The sequence below is a fragment of the Manis pentadactyla genome, chromosome X (genome assembly GCF_030020395.1).
Source record: "Manis pentadactyla isolate mManPen7 chromosome X, mManPen7.hap1, whole genome shotgun sequence".
NCBI lineage: Eukaryota > Metazoa > Chordata > Mammalia > Pholidota > Manidae > Manis > Manis pentadactyla.
In genome coordinates this window covers 106,311,260-106,324,322 of record NC_080038.1, presented here as the reverse complement: position 1 = coordinate 106,324,322, position 13,063 = coordinate 106,311,260, and the positions used below count along the sequence as shown (strand labels likewise).

At 46.8% G+C, this 13,063-nt stretch overlaps 1 protein-coding gene and 1 long non-coding RNA gene across 3 annotated transcripts in view; one reads left to right on the top strand and one right to left on the bottom strand.

Annotated features, from left to right (window-relative positions):
- The window catches only part of PAK3 (p21 (RAC1) activated kinase 3), a 313,135-nt gene that overhangs the window by 180,376 nt on the left and 119,696 nt on the right, over nucleotides 1-13,063 (bottom strand). The window lies entirely within an intron of this gene.
- On the top strand, nucleotides 10,141-12,770 carry LOC130682044 (uncharacterized). The gene is made up of 2 exons (XR_008995361.1): nucleotides 10,141-10,228; nucleotides 11,932-12,770. It is a non-coding gene; the product is annotated as an uncharacterized LOC130682044 (long non-coding RNA).

Here is a 13,063-nt window from a genome sequence, read left to right as displayed (position 1 = left end):
GTCACTATTTGCAGATGACATGATATTGTACATAAAAAACCCTAAAGACTCCACTCCAAAACTACTAGAAATATCTGAATTCAGCAAAGATGCAGGATACAAAATTAACACACAGAAATCTGTTGCTTTCCTTTACACTAATGATGAGCTAGCAGAAAGAGAAATCAGGAAAACAATTCCATTCACAATTGCAGCAAAAAGAATAAAATACCCAGGAATAAACCTAACCAAGGAAGTGAAAGACCTATACCCTGAAAATTACAAGACACTCCTAAGAGAAATTAAAGAGGAGAGTAAGAAATGGAAATTCATCCCATGTTGTTGGCTAGGAAGAATTAACATTGTCAAAATGGCCATCCTGCCTCAAGCAATCTACAGATTTAATGCAATCTCTATCAAAATACCAACAGCATTCTTCAACAAACTGGAACAAATAGTTCTAAAATTCATATGGAACCACAAAAGACCCCAAAGAGCCAAAGCAGTCCTGAGAAGGAAGAATAAAGCAGGGGGAATCTCGCTTCCCAACTTCAAGCTGAACTACAAAGCCACAGTAATCAAGACAATTTGGTACTGGCACAAGAACAGACCCACAGACCAGAGGAACAGAATAGAGAGTCCAGACATTAATTAAAAACATAGGTGGTCAATTAATATACGATAAAGGAGCCATGGATATACAATGGGGAAATGACAGCCTCTTCAACAGCTGGTGTTCGCAAAACTGGACACCTACATGTCAGAAAATGAAACTGGATCATTGCCCAACCCCATACACAAAAGTAAACTCAAAATGGATCAAAGACCTGAATGTAAGTCATGATCTTAGAAAAAAACATAGGCAAGAACCTCTTGGACATAAACATGAGCAAATTCTTCATGAACATATCCCCCGGGGCAAGGGAAACAAAAGCAAAAATGAACAAGTGGGACTATATGAAGCTGAAAAGCTTCTGCACAGCAAAGGACATCATCAATAGAACAAAAAGACATCCTACAGTATGGGAGAATATATTCATAAATGACATATCCGATAAAGAATTGACATGCAAAATATATAAAGATCTCACACATCTCAACAAACAAAAAGCAAATAATCCAACTAAAAAAGGGGCAGAGGATGTGAACAGACACTTCTCCAAAGAAGAAATTCAGATGGCCAACAGGCACATGAATGATGCTCCACATCACTAATCATCAGAGAAATGCAAATTAAAACCACAATGAGATATCACCTCACACAAGTAAGGATAGCCACCATCCAAAAGACAAACAACAACAAATGTTGGCAAGGATGTGGAGAAAGGGGAACCCTCCTACACTGCTGTTGGGAATGTAAATTAGTTTAACCATTGTGGAAAGCAGTTTGGAGGTTCCTCAAAAAACTCAAAATAGAAATACCATTTGACAACAGGAATTCCACTTCTAGGAATTTACCCTAAGAATGCAGGATCCCAGTTTGAAAAAGACATATGCACCCGTATGTTTATCACAGCACTGTTTACAATAGCCAAGAAATGGAAGCAACCTAAATGTCCATCAGTAGACGAATGGATAAAGAAGATGTGGTACATATACACAAGGGAATATTATTCAGCCAGAAGAAGAAAACAAATCCTACCATTTGCAACAACATGGATGGAGCTAGAGGGTATTATGCTCAGTGAAATAAGCCAGGCGGAGAAAGACAAGTATCAAATGATTTATCTCATATGTGAAGTAGAAGAACAAGAAAAACACTGAAGGAACAAAACAGCAGCAGACTGACAGAACCCAAGAATGGACTAACAGTTACCAAAGGTAAAGGGACTAGGGAGGATGGGTGGTAAGGGAGGGATAAGGGGGGTGGGTGGGTAAAGGGCATTACGATTAGCATACATAATATAGTGGGGGGGGCATGAGGAAGGCAGTATAGCACAGAGAAGACAAGTAGTGATTTTACAGCATCTTACTACGCTGATGGACAGTGACTGTAATGGGGTATGTGGTGGGGCCTTGATGATGGGGGTAGTCTAGTAACCATAATGTCACTCATGTAACTGTAGATTAATGACACCAAAATTTTTAAAAAATGAAAGTCATATGCACCTCTATGTTTATTGCTGCAGTATTTATATTATCCAAGATATGGAAGCAACCTAAGTGTCCATCAGTAGATGAATGGATAAAGAAGAGGTGGTACATATACACAATGCAATACTATTCAGCCATAATAAAGAAACAAATCCTACCATTTGCAACAACATGGATGGTGCTAGAGGGGATTATGCTCAGTGACATAAGCCGGGTGGAGAAAGACAAGTACCAAATGATTTCCCTCATTTGTGGAGTATAACAACGAAGCAAAACTCAAGTAACAAAACAGCAGCAGACTCACAGACTCTAAGAAGGGACTAGTGGTTACCAAAAGGGGAGGGTGGGAAGAGAGGGAGGGAAGGAGAGTGTTATTGAGGGGTATTATGATGAGTACACATGGTGTGTGGGAGATCATGGGGAAGACAGTGTAGCACATAGAAGACAAGTAGTGACTCTGTGGCATCCTACTACACTGATGGGCTATAACTGCAATGGGGTATGGAGGTGGAGGACTCGATAGTATGCAGGAATGTAGTACCACATAGTTTTTCTTGTGAAACCTTTGTAAAAGTGTGTATCAATGAGAACTTAATAAAAAAACAAGAGGTGGTGGTCAGAGTGTGGAATGCTTGAAATTGGGACTTTTGGAAGTGATATAGATTTTCATTGAGAAGGGTTTGGCACCCCGGACACAGTGCTGGCAGTGAGTGGCTGAGGTAGGGTAGATGGCAGATTATAGGAAGTGAGGAAGCCAAGAATTGGGTGTTGAACAGAAGCTGTTAAAGATGTGAGGTGGAGACGAAGAGTAATGAGGTTGCCAGGCAGTCTTGAGCGTGCTTGTGATCACAGATTTGTTGGGAACTCAGTCAGACCATTTTCAGTATTTCCGGCTTCTTCAGTTATGGACAAGGAAAAGGAACACTGTGTGGTTCAAACACTGGTTGGGGCTTTGCCTAGTGGATATGATAGATGGTGGAGAGGAAGAAGGGAGTGGAGTGACTTCAACAAGGGGGTGTGTATTGGTTTCCTTTTGCTGCTGTAACAAATTACCACAAACTTAGTGGCTTACAAACAGCACAAATTCATTATCTCACAGTTCTGGAGGCCATATGTCCAAGGTCTGACAGGGCTGAACTCAAGATGTCAGAAGCTCTGCCTTCCTTAGTGACACTTGGGGGAGAGAATCAATTTCCTCGTCTTCTCTAGTTTCTAGAGGCTTCCTGCATTCATTGGTCCATAGACCCAGTCTCCATCTTCAGAACCAGCAACATTGGAACAAGTCTTTTTCATGTTACCATGTTACCATCTCTCTGGTTCCCTCTCCCAACTCCTTCTTCGCCTTTCAAGGACCTCCATGATTGCACGGGGCTCATCTGGATAAACCAGGATAATCTCCCTACCTGAGGTCAGCTGATTAGCAATCCTAATTCCATCTGCAACCCTAATTCTCCTTTTCCTTGTAACTTAATACATTCATGGGGTTCCAGGATTTCGAATGTGGACATCCTTTGGGGAAGGAGTGGCTACTCTACTGCCTACCACAGCGTGGTTATAATGACAGTGGATGAACTCTAAACTGGGTAAGGAGGCAAATGGAGAAAACAGTGGGAAGATGAAGAGTGAGAAAGTGGTGGGGTCAATGGATTGGACAAGTAATCTGATGGGACTAAAGAACTGTAGCACCAGAGTGTAAGTTTTCAAAATGGTGCAGTGTATGGGGATGGAGAGGGCTAGTGTAGAATCATGTCCCTGATGTAGAAAAGAGTAGACGAGGAAATCACAGAAGAGAAAGTCCAGGGGGTGGCATAGGTGGTCCATGAGGATGTTCACGTCAGCAAGAATAATAACCAAGCTTTGGATTAGGGAGGACTACTGGGCCGAGAGGAAAATGCCTAAACCCCACAAGCTAGGCCAGCCTACGAATGGAAAGGGGCCTTTGGTGGTGCCAGCTCACCCAGGACCAGGGCCCGGCAGGGCTGCAGTGTCTGCTCAGCAGGTAGGGTGGAGCCCTGACTCCACCCCACTGCCAGGGGCTGGGCTCCAGGTCACAGGCCTGTGCAGTGACCCGCTGCAGACACGGAGGCCAGGCCAAGTCTCCAGAGGTCAGCACTCCTGATGGTCCCCTGCCCCACCTGTGGCTGCCACAACCCACAGGAGGTGCTGAGCTTGAGCACCCTGTACCCTTTACCCTGGGGCTTTTGGCTCCTGTAGGGAGATGGCTCTCCTGTGTGGGTGCTTCTGTTCAGTGAGCACCCACAGCCCAGACTGACTGTGACACGGTGGAGTAGGAGGCCAGTGGCAGATCAAGTCACTCTCTGTGGAGGGTGGGGGCGGGGCAGTGTCTCACCTGGCGGGTGCAGGCCCTCCTTGTACCCAGCATCCCACCTGGCCATGAGAGCAGAAACCTCACAGGAGGTCATGGAGAGCACCCAAAGAGAGAGAGGAAGAGGGTCGAGAAGGCCCCTTGCAGCCAGTCAAGCCCTAGGCAGGCAGAAGAGAAACACCACTGATCATGACAGTGACGCCAAAGCCGTCGTGATTCCGTTCACAAGCGCCTACCTGTGCAAAGACACCATGGGTGGTACAAACTTGAGGGAGGTCTGGGCACTCCCCATCAAAGGCCTGTGCTTTTGTAGGGGACCTGAACAATGTCACACATATCACTGTATTTCAGGAAAGCCTTTGGGGGGCGCATGCGGAGGGGGAGAAGATACAGGAAGGAAAGCTTCCTGGAGGCGGTGAGTAAGCAGGTGGTGAGGTCCGGCTATAAAGAAAAGCTCTGGGCTGGTCTTTGGGGAGGACCCCCCTGCATGCCAAACAGTAAACCAAACCTCTTCTGGTTGTTGTGGCCTTGGGTCCTTCCCTCTATCCCACCCTGACCCTGATGACAGGTCTACAAAGAGAAAGGACTTGGCCACTTTGGTTGACTGACAGAGTGGGGCGGGTGGTGAGAAAAGAGCACCTTTTCCTAAGGAAATCTGACATCCTTGCTTGTACCAACTTCCCAGCTTGGAGTTCAGATGTCACGGGTGGATGGCTGGAGATGGAGGCTGGGAACCAACTGCACACCAGAGATAGGCCGTGTGATCCCTGGATGGCTTTGCATCCCCTGGGAAGGCTCAGGCAAACAACTGAGGTCCTGAAGATTGTCTCAAGGACTTCTGGGCCACAGACTTGCCATGAAGAGGGCCTCAGTGTTGGAGCTGGGAGGAGACACTCCCTCAGTTTTGCTTCTGGTATTTCCCGAAGGCACACCTGGCTCAGCTTTTTCCTCTCTCCTTTCTTTGCTGGTGCCAGTGAATTCTCCCATCCAGGGACTTGGAGCCAACTCCAGCCACCTAAGGATAAAGCTTGCTTCCACTGCAAAACCTCCCCCAGGGTCCTCTTCATTCCTATCACTTCACAGGCATAGTGTTTCATTGGCATGACTGCTTTCCCCATGCAAGTCCAGAGCCCAATCCTGCATCCCTGCACAAACAAAAGGCCCTAAGCACATACTTCTTTACCAGAGACTTCATGATTGATAGCAGTCATCATGCTGTGTTTCAGCTCTGCTGATAAGTGCAGGGGGCAACTGGAGAGGATATGACTGAGCATTAATAGAGTCTTGGCAAGTCTATCAGAGCACAGGCACTGGGTGCAGCTGGGAGGGCCTGGCGTCCAGGGGTCTTAGCCATCTCCTTCAGAGATGCACACGAGTGATGGTCAGGGAGGCACTGGGATGGGGACCAGAGACCATTCTGCCACCTTTGGGTTTCATGTGTCAGATAAGAACAGGTACAAATGACGATTCCAGTGGGATGCAGCATGGGTACACCAGAAGGTGCTGAAGAAATTTGGTACATGTGTGAACACATGATTTAATGAATAACGGTGATCAGTTTGGGCAGGAGGTAAAGAGGATGGGAGGCCACTGTGCTAAGTGAGTGCGGAGGGGAATGCTGGCGCAGAGTAAGATGTGTTCATATAGGAGGAGGAAGGCCTTCTTAGTACTAACTCCTAGTAGTAACAATTATTCTCAGTAGTTATTATGGCCTCAATCAGCTTTCCAGGCCCATCTGCTGCTCTGCACATGCTGGAGCCATTTCATTCTTTGGAAAGGTGCACACACACACAGACACACACACACACACACACACGAACACACACACACACACACACACACACACACACACACACATATCCCTTTCACTGTTCATGCTGCTTCCTTTGCCTGAAGTTACACTCCTCTTTTCCCTGTCCCTGTCATCCTTCATTGCTGAAATAAATACCTTCAAAATCCATGTGAAATGCCACCTGTTGATCACACTTCCAGGCACCAACCCACTTCCCTCCTCTCCCTGACCCCCAGCCAATCATTCTCTTTCCCGTGCACCCATAACACTTTGTGCTCATCCCTGTTTAGTGCTTGACACCCGTGGCATCATTGCCCAAGTGCCTGTCTTTGCTCTAGACCATGAACTAAGACAAGCCATGGGTCTTAGAAATCTGTGAGGGGAACCAGCACAACTCCTGTAGTGGGCGATCAGTAGATGCCTGGTGAACAATGATGAATGACTTGTATCTACAGGGTATGTCCTGCAGCTTCTCGAGTAAACAGATGTTATGAATATTGCTAGCTTGTTGCTTACTTGAGGAGTCACTGCTGTTTTTTCTCTACATTATGTTTCTCTTTCTGTATGAGTTTTAGGAAGGGCAGAGTGCATTGGACTAGATTTTTCCTAACAGGTCCATAGAACTATTTCCAGGCTTCTCATCTCTGATCATAAGAGGTAGGGAAACTTCCTGATGAATTGGAAGTAGTGAATTCATGAATAAAATGCTTACTTATGAATAAAATACATATCCTTGCTAACTAGACTTGAAGATAGTAAAAGATCACAGAGAGAAGTTGCAGAAGCCACTACAAAGGCCTACATATGCCTGTGCTTTTCAAAAGTGGACATTTATTATGAAGTATTTCGACGATGGTTTGTCTGAGCTCCTTGAACTGCTCTGTGTCCAATCCATATTGAGTGTCACAGAGATTTGACTCTAGTCTGTAGTGGTTTATTATTAACATGGAGTGAGAAGTACGGCACTTAGAGGCAGTGTGCACTCCAAACGACAGATCACCTTTCATTGCGTGGACTAAGGCACTGTTTTAGCATCAGACCCTGCATTGGTTCCCCTGTCTCTCATGTGTGTATCAGCCACTAGTGACTCAGCTCAGAAATGGCTAGTCAAAATAATCGCCAACATTTCATAGGCACAGTTTTGCATTGGCATCTTCCTAACGAGCTCACCCACGGGATGCCAAGTAGCAGAGCTATGGACTTCCCTCAAGAGATTTGAGAGATGTAGTCAGATAGCCAATTAGTATTTTTACGTACCTTGGGAGAACTCTGAGTCCCGAGACCTGCCTGAGATTGTCCTGGTAAGACTTGCACTAACCAAGCATCTCAGAAATTTCATACTTGTTGCCCTAGTAATTGGCAGTAACAGGACTGAGCAGACCAGGACTCAGAGGTTGGTAACTGCTGAGTTTGACGTGGCTCAAGAATCGGTATCTATGAACAGTCTGCATGGAACTAGTCTGGGGAGAACACTTTTAAAGAAGTTGAAAAAAACAGTAACTGCTGTAACCTGAAGTGCAATCTGCTAAGATGTGTTACAACTGATGGTGATAAAAATATGCATGCAGCAGAACAAGGGTTAGTGAACAAGTACACAAAACTTGTGAAGATAAGTAAGGTATTTAACTCTTATGATTATTCATTATATTATTTATTGGCAGTCACACTGCAGACAGTGTTTGACTCCCTCATGTGTTATTGAACCAATAGTGCCCATGGGGAACTTCATTCACTCGCATGAACTTAACCCCCGAGTTCTGTGACATTTTGTCAGAAATAAAAGCTGGATATCCTGATTTGCTGTACCACACAGCAATTCTATGGCTCCACAGCGGTCAAGGGGTGTGTGTGTGTGTGTGTGTGTGTTTGTGTGGCCTGTGTGGTGTGTGTGTATGATTTTTCGGCTCGAGGTGGAGATTGAATTACTTTTGACTGAGAAAATCTCCCTCAAGTCTTACTATTGAACACTGAATGACTTTGGAGATTAGCTTTTGTTGTACGCTTGATAATATCTCTTAATGAATTCAACCTGAAATCACAAGGCAAGCAATGCTTATTACAAAACTTACACTGTGGTAAAGTCATTTCAATGACAACTGACAGTGTTTGAATCAAAGTAATGCAGGCTACTCTATATGTTTCCCGTGCTGACAAAAGTTAAAATCAGAAGTGAGATCCCTATGCCCACACAAATTTGCAGTGAAAGTGAATACAAGCTCAGACTTTAGATCCAGCAGCTTTCTTCAGACTTCCATGCCAGTACAAAGGACATTTCCGTATTTCAAACCCACTTATTTGTGCAGATGAGGAGCTTCCACATACACTTCAATTGGAAGTGATTCATCTGCAATAGAACATGCTAAAAGGCAAATATCAAGACAAGAATCTAGTAGAATTCTACAAATGCCTTCTAAGATATGAATATGCTCAATTAAAATCATATGCGTGTGGACTGCTAACAATATTTAGAAGTATCTAGCTCATAGATTGATATCGGTATTTGCCACTCTCTGCGTGAAGAGGCATTTGTAAAGATGAACTCCATAAACCATCACTATAGATCAAAAGATGAACATATGCAACCAATTTCGATGATAGAGAATACTAACTTTGAATCCCAATTAAGTAAAATGTTATTCTCCCAAAAGAATTCCATTCTTCTTATTAATACACCTATACTATAAAGAGTTGTATGCAAGTATTATATTTTTAGTTGCAATGGTAAAAGATTTGTGGTAATTTTCCTCTCTCGTTAGGTAAGTACCTACATAATGGTCCCAGTTTTACCTCTGAACTCCGCCAAATGCAAAATGCTTACTCTCTGCCCTTTACAGAAGTCTCCCCAACCCAGGTCGTCAGTATATCGGAGCACTATAGTTTTTCGGACAATCCTACAACTGAAAGAACAGGAGTTGTGTGGACCTAAATGGAGCCCCAAACCCTGCAGTGTCAAGGAACAGGGAGGCGATCGTGAGGAATCCTAGAACCTAAAGGTCATTCATTGGATGCACGGCATGTCAGTCATTACTTCTCAGCAAATGAGCTCAGGAAGAGGGGGGGTGGCCCTCAGGAGACTCTTCCGGCCCCGCCTCCTTTCGGCTTTCCAGTGGCATCTTTCGCGCCTCCTGCACAGTCGTCGTCAGAGGCGCAGGCTTGGGAGGCCAGTCCTGACGTCGGCCCTCTCTGCCTTTCGCGTGGTGGGGTCTCCTGAGGCACCACCACAGATTGTGTCTTGTCCCCTCAGCCTCCGGCTCCTCTGACACCCCACCTGCCTCAAGTCAGGCCCCAGTGCCCAGGGCCTCCCCTCAGCGGCAGCCATCTCAGGGGCCAACCGCCATCTTTGTGGTTGTTGCCACAGAGCAGTCAACAGCGGTTGAGGTACTGCCTGGGGCCATGTCTGCCACAGGCGATGGAGACAAGGCCCTGGGTGGCCAGGAGAGCCCCGTGGGTGCGGCCGGGGTGTGGGCTGAGGTAGTTGGAGCTGGCGACCCAGGGGTCGGTGACTCTGAGCCGCACGGGGATGATGCGGTGGGCGGTGCCGGAGTGGCGGGAGGTGACACGGCAGGAGTCCCCGATGTGGCGGGGGATGATGCATCGGCGTCCGCTATAGTGGCGGGGGTTGTGGAAGGCCTTGGGGAGGAGGTGGTGAGCGGGAGCGGGCAGGACGGCTCAGACATCTGGCAGGCTGAGGAGGGCCAGGGCTCCCTGCAGGGAGACCTGCAGCCTGTGGATGAATCCCTGTTCCGCGGGGTGTGCTACTTCTTTGTGCTGCTGGACCTGGTCCACTCGATCGTGGCACTCATGTACCACGACATGCTCCTGCGGCACCACTTTGGCAGCCTGCTGGTGGGGCAGTGGCCTCACACTCAGCAAGGCCTTGATGAGCCCCCGCCGGCCCTGGTGACTCAGATGGTAGAACAGTACATTGAGGCCTTGCAGCTGGCGGAGGAGTCTGAGAATGAGGAGGAGGCTGAGGGGGATGGCCACCTTGGAGCCGCCCGCGGAGCCGGCGGAGGAGACCGAGGGGGCGGGAGCTGGTGAGTCCTCGGCCGGGGCGGGGCCCAGAGGGTGGGGAAGGCGCTGGGCGCGGGCGGACCGTGGGCCCTGGGCGGGTGCCGGGGGAGGCCGGCGTGGAGGCGGCCTCTCGGCAGGCCGGGGGTGGCGGCGCCGGCCCGGGGGTGAAGCCTGGGTCGGGGCCCTCAGCAAGCAAAGGCTGCATATGCCCGCGGAGAAGCCCAAGGCCGCTCGGGCGTTTGCAGCTTTGAGAAGAAAAGCGCTGCCTTCCACCAACCAGCCTGTGAGAGGAGCTGAGCGTTCTCCGCGCGCTTCCTCAGCCCCCGGACGGGTGGGGGAGGCGGGCGGGAGGCAGCCTCGGGGGAGATACAAGGGAAAGAAAACGAGCGCACGCTGGGCCTCGTTTCTGGTTCAAGCCCTTTGAAATGACGAGATTCATGGGAAGTTGATCCCAGAATACTACGTACTGATACGGGGGCACTTGGTGCGCATTAAATATTCAGGGAGCTTGAGGCACTGATGAGCTTCACCACAGAATTCGTCAATGAGGCAAAAGATTTTCTCAAGGAAGTTTTAACCACAACGTACAGAAGGCAGCCCACCCCAGTGGTCCTGATCCCTTCTTCTCGAGAAATAATCAGTAGCGCACGGTGGTGGCTGGTTCAGTGGAAAGACACAAGTAAGGTCACTGTGAAACGGGCAAGCAGCAGAAAGGTGCGGGCCCTGGAAGTGCTGTGTCAGCCAGGAGGAAGGTGTCCAGCTCGGCTGATCTTAGTTACTCCTCTCCTCCTGCTTGTCCTGAAGGTAGAGTAGTGGATGTCACTCGTCATTATGAATTGGGATATTCCTTTCCTGTGAATGTCTGATCTCAAAGTCTGTATTATTCTCCACTAAAGAAACGACTAAATATCAACATGAAAACTTTGATGATGAGGCCCAAGACACTGAAAGTTAGGACCAAAAAGAAAAGTCTGACAAAAAACAGGAAGGCCCCTAAATGCACCTGGACCCAGCAGAGAGTAGGAAACCCAGGCATGCTTTGACTATTACCCAGCAATTCCTGGCATTTACCAGTTCCTGACAACTTTATTATTTTTGTAAAAAATCTCCTACTAAATTAAGAAAATCTTAATTTAAAAATTCAGTTTTGCCTACCTAGAATGTTAATAAATTATGCATATATCTAGTAATATAAAATAGAGTGTTTTCTGAGATATCCCTCATGGCTACTCATTTGTTCTTGTGAGGTCCTTTGTCCTCTGTGTGTAATATTACTAACACATGGTAAATGTATCAGTACCCGAGACCAATATTTGTTTAGAAAAAGTCAGCGGGAGCTGAGCAGCTAAAGTGGCTGGGCTGAGCACCACTTGGACTTTCATTACGGGGCCATGGAAATACAGTCCCTTGTACTAACTAGGAGACGATGCCTCTTAGAATATGACGACATACAGGTAGCAAATGTTAAGAATTTCAAGTAGGACCACATTTAATGGCGCATACCTAAATATTCATTCACTTGTACATTTTTGGATTTTATGTGAACACAGAAACTTAGTCATACTGTGGTTATTGTTTATCACTGCATTGGTAATTAGGTCTTAAGATAGATCATGTCTTTCAGTTTATTTAAAAGATAAACTAACATTTTTCCCTGTCTTTTCTTTTTTGCATTTTCACAGCTGTGTATTTCATAATTTATAACAGCCTCTTTCTCTTATCATAGATGCGGAAACCGAGGGTCCGGGAGAGCAAGGGAGAACCTCCCGTGGCATGAGCACAGGGCTTTAAGGTGGATTGATTCATGTACATCCCAGTATGGCCTCTCAAGCTAAAGAAAAGGCATTTATGGAGTTAGGCAAGCGGGACAAGTTTGGTATAGTCACGTGATCTAACCCATCGGTTCCACCAGCATCCTATGGGAAAGGAATATGGAGTCAAAGGACATTTCCATTTGTTTGCCTTTTGAAAGTAACAGGGCACCACTGCCTATCTGTGGAGAAATGCTGTTGAAGAGAAAGATTACCATTACAAGACAGAAGTCCTTGAGGTGGCCACAGGAGATGGCATTTCCCGTGCCCTGCTGTCAGAGTGCTTTCCAAAAGGGCACTTGTGATGATGCAGTTCCTCTGCTCCAAAATTCTTCTTGGCTCACCACCGCCTACTACGTGAACCCAACTTTCAAGACTGGCATGTAAGCCCAGCTCCAACCAAACCTTCCAGCCTTGTTAACCCTCAGCAAGTCCCCATGTGTATCCTCTGTGAAAGCCAACACAAGCTACTCACTGTACCTTCATACTCTGTGTTCTCATCTCCAGGGCTTTGCTGGCACCCTCTGCCCTAGTTCTGCCTGCTAAAAGCCTCATGCTTCAGTGCCTTCCCTGACGTCCTAGCAAGAAATGACCCCCCACTGCCCCAGCACCTATAGCACTATGCAGTTCTTAAGGCCTGTTCAAAAAACTGTCAACTGTTACCACTCATAGTTTCAGATTATAAAGGATATCTGTATGTTCTCATTTAGCCTCCTAATTAACACTGTCTTATCTAATAAAATGTTGAGTTTGAGGATGTGTCTTCTCTCTCCCACTAAATGATCAGCTCTCTGAGGTCAAGCACTAGGCCTTAGTCCTCTTTGTATCTCACAAGAGGCACAAAGCCAGTGCTCACTAAATGGTGTAGCAATATGAAGTGATGCTGGATCTTCCTCTGTGCACAGGTGTATCTCAATGCAGCAAACATGTTTCTGAAAGTTAAAAAGCATCCTGAATTTATGTAACTGAATCCTGCAGACATTCTCCTCAGAAGCTGTCAGTTTTAAAGAGGCCTGTCTGTCATCCCCTGGGGTGCATTGAGCTTCC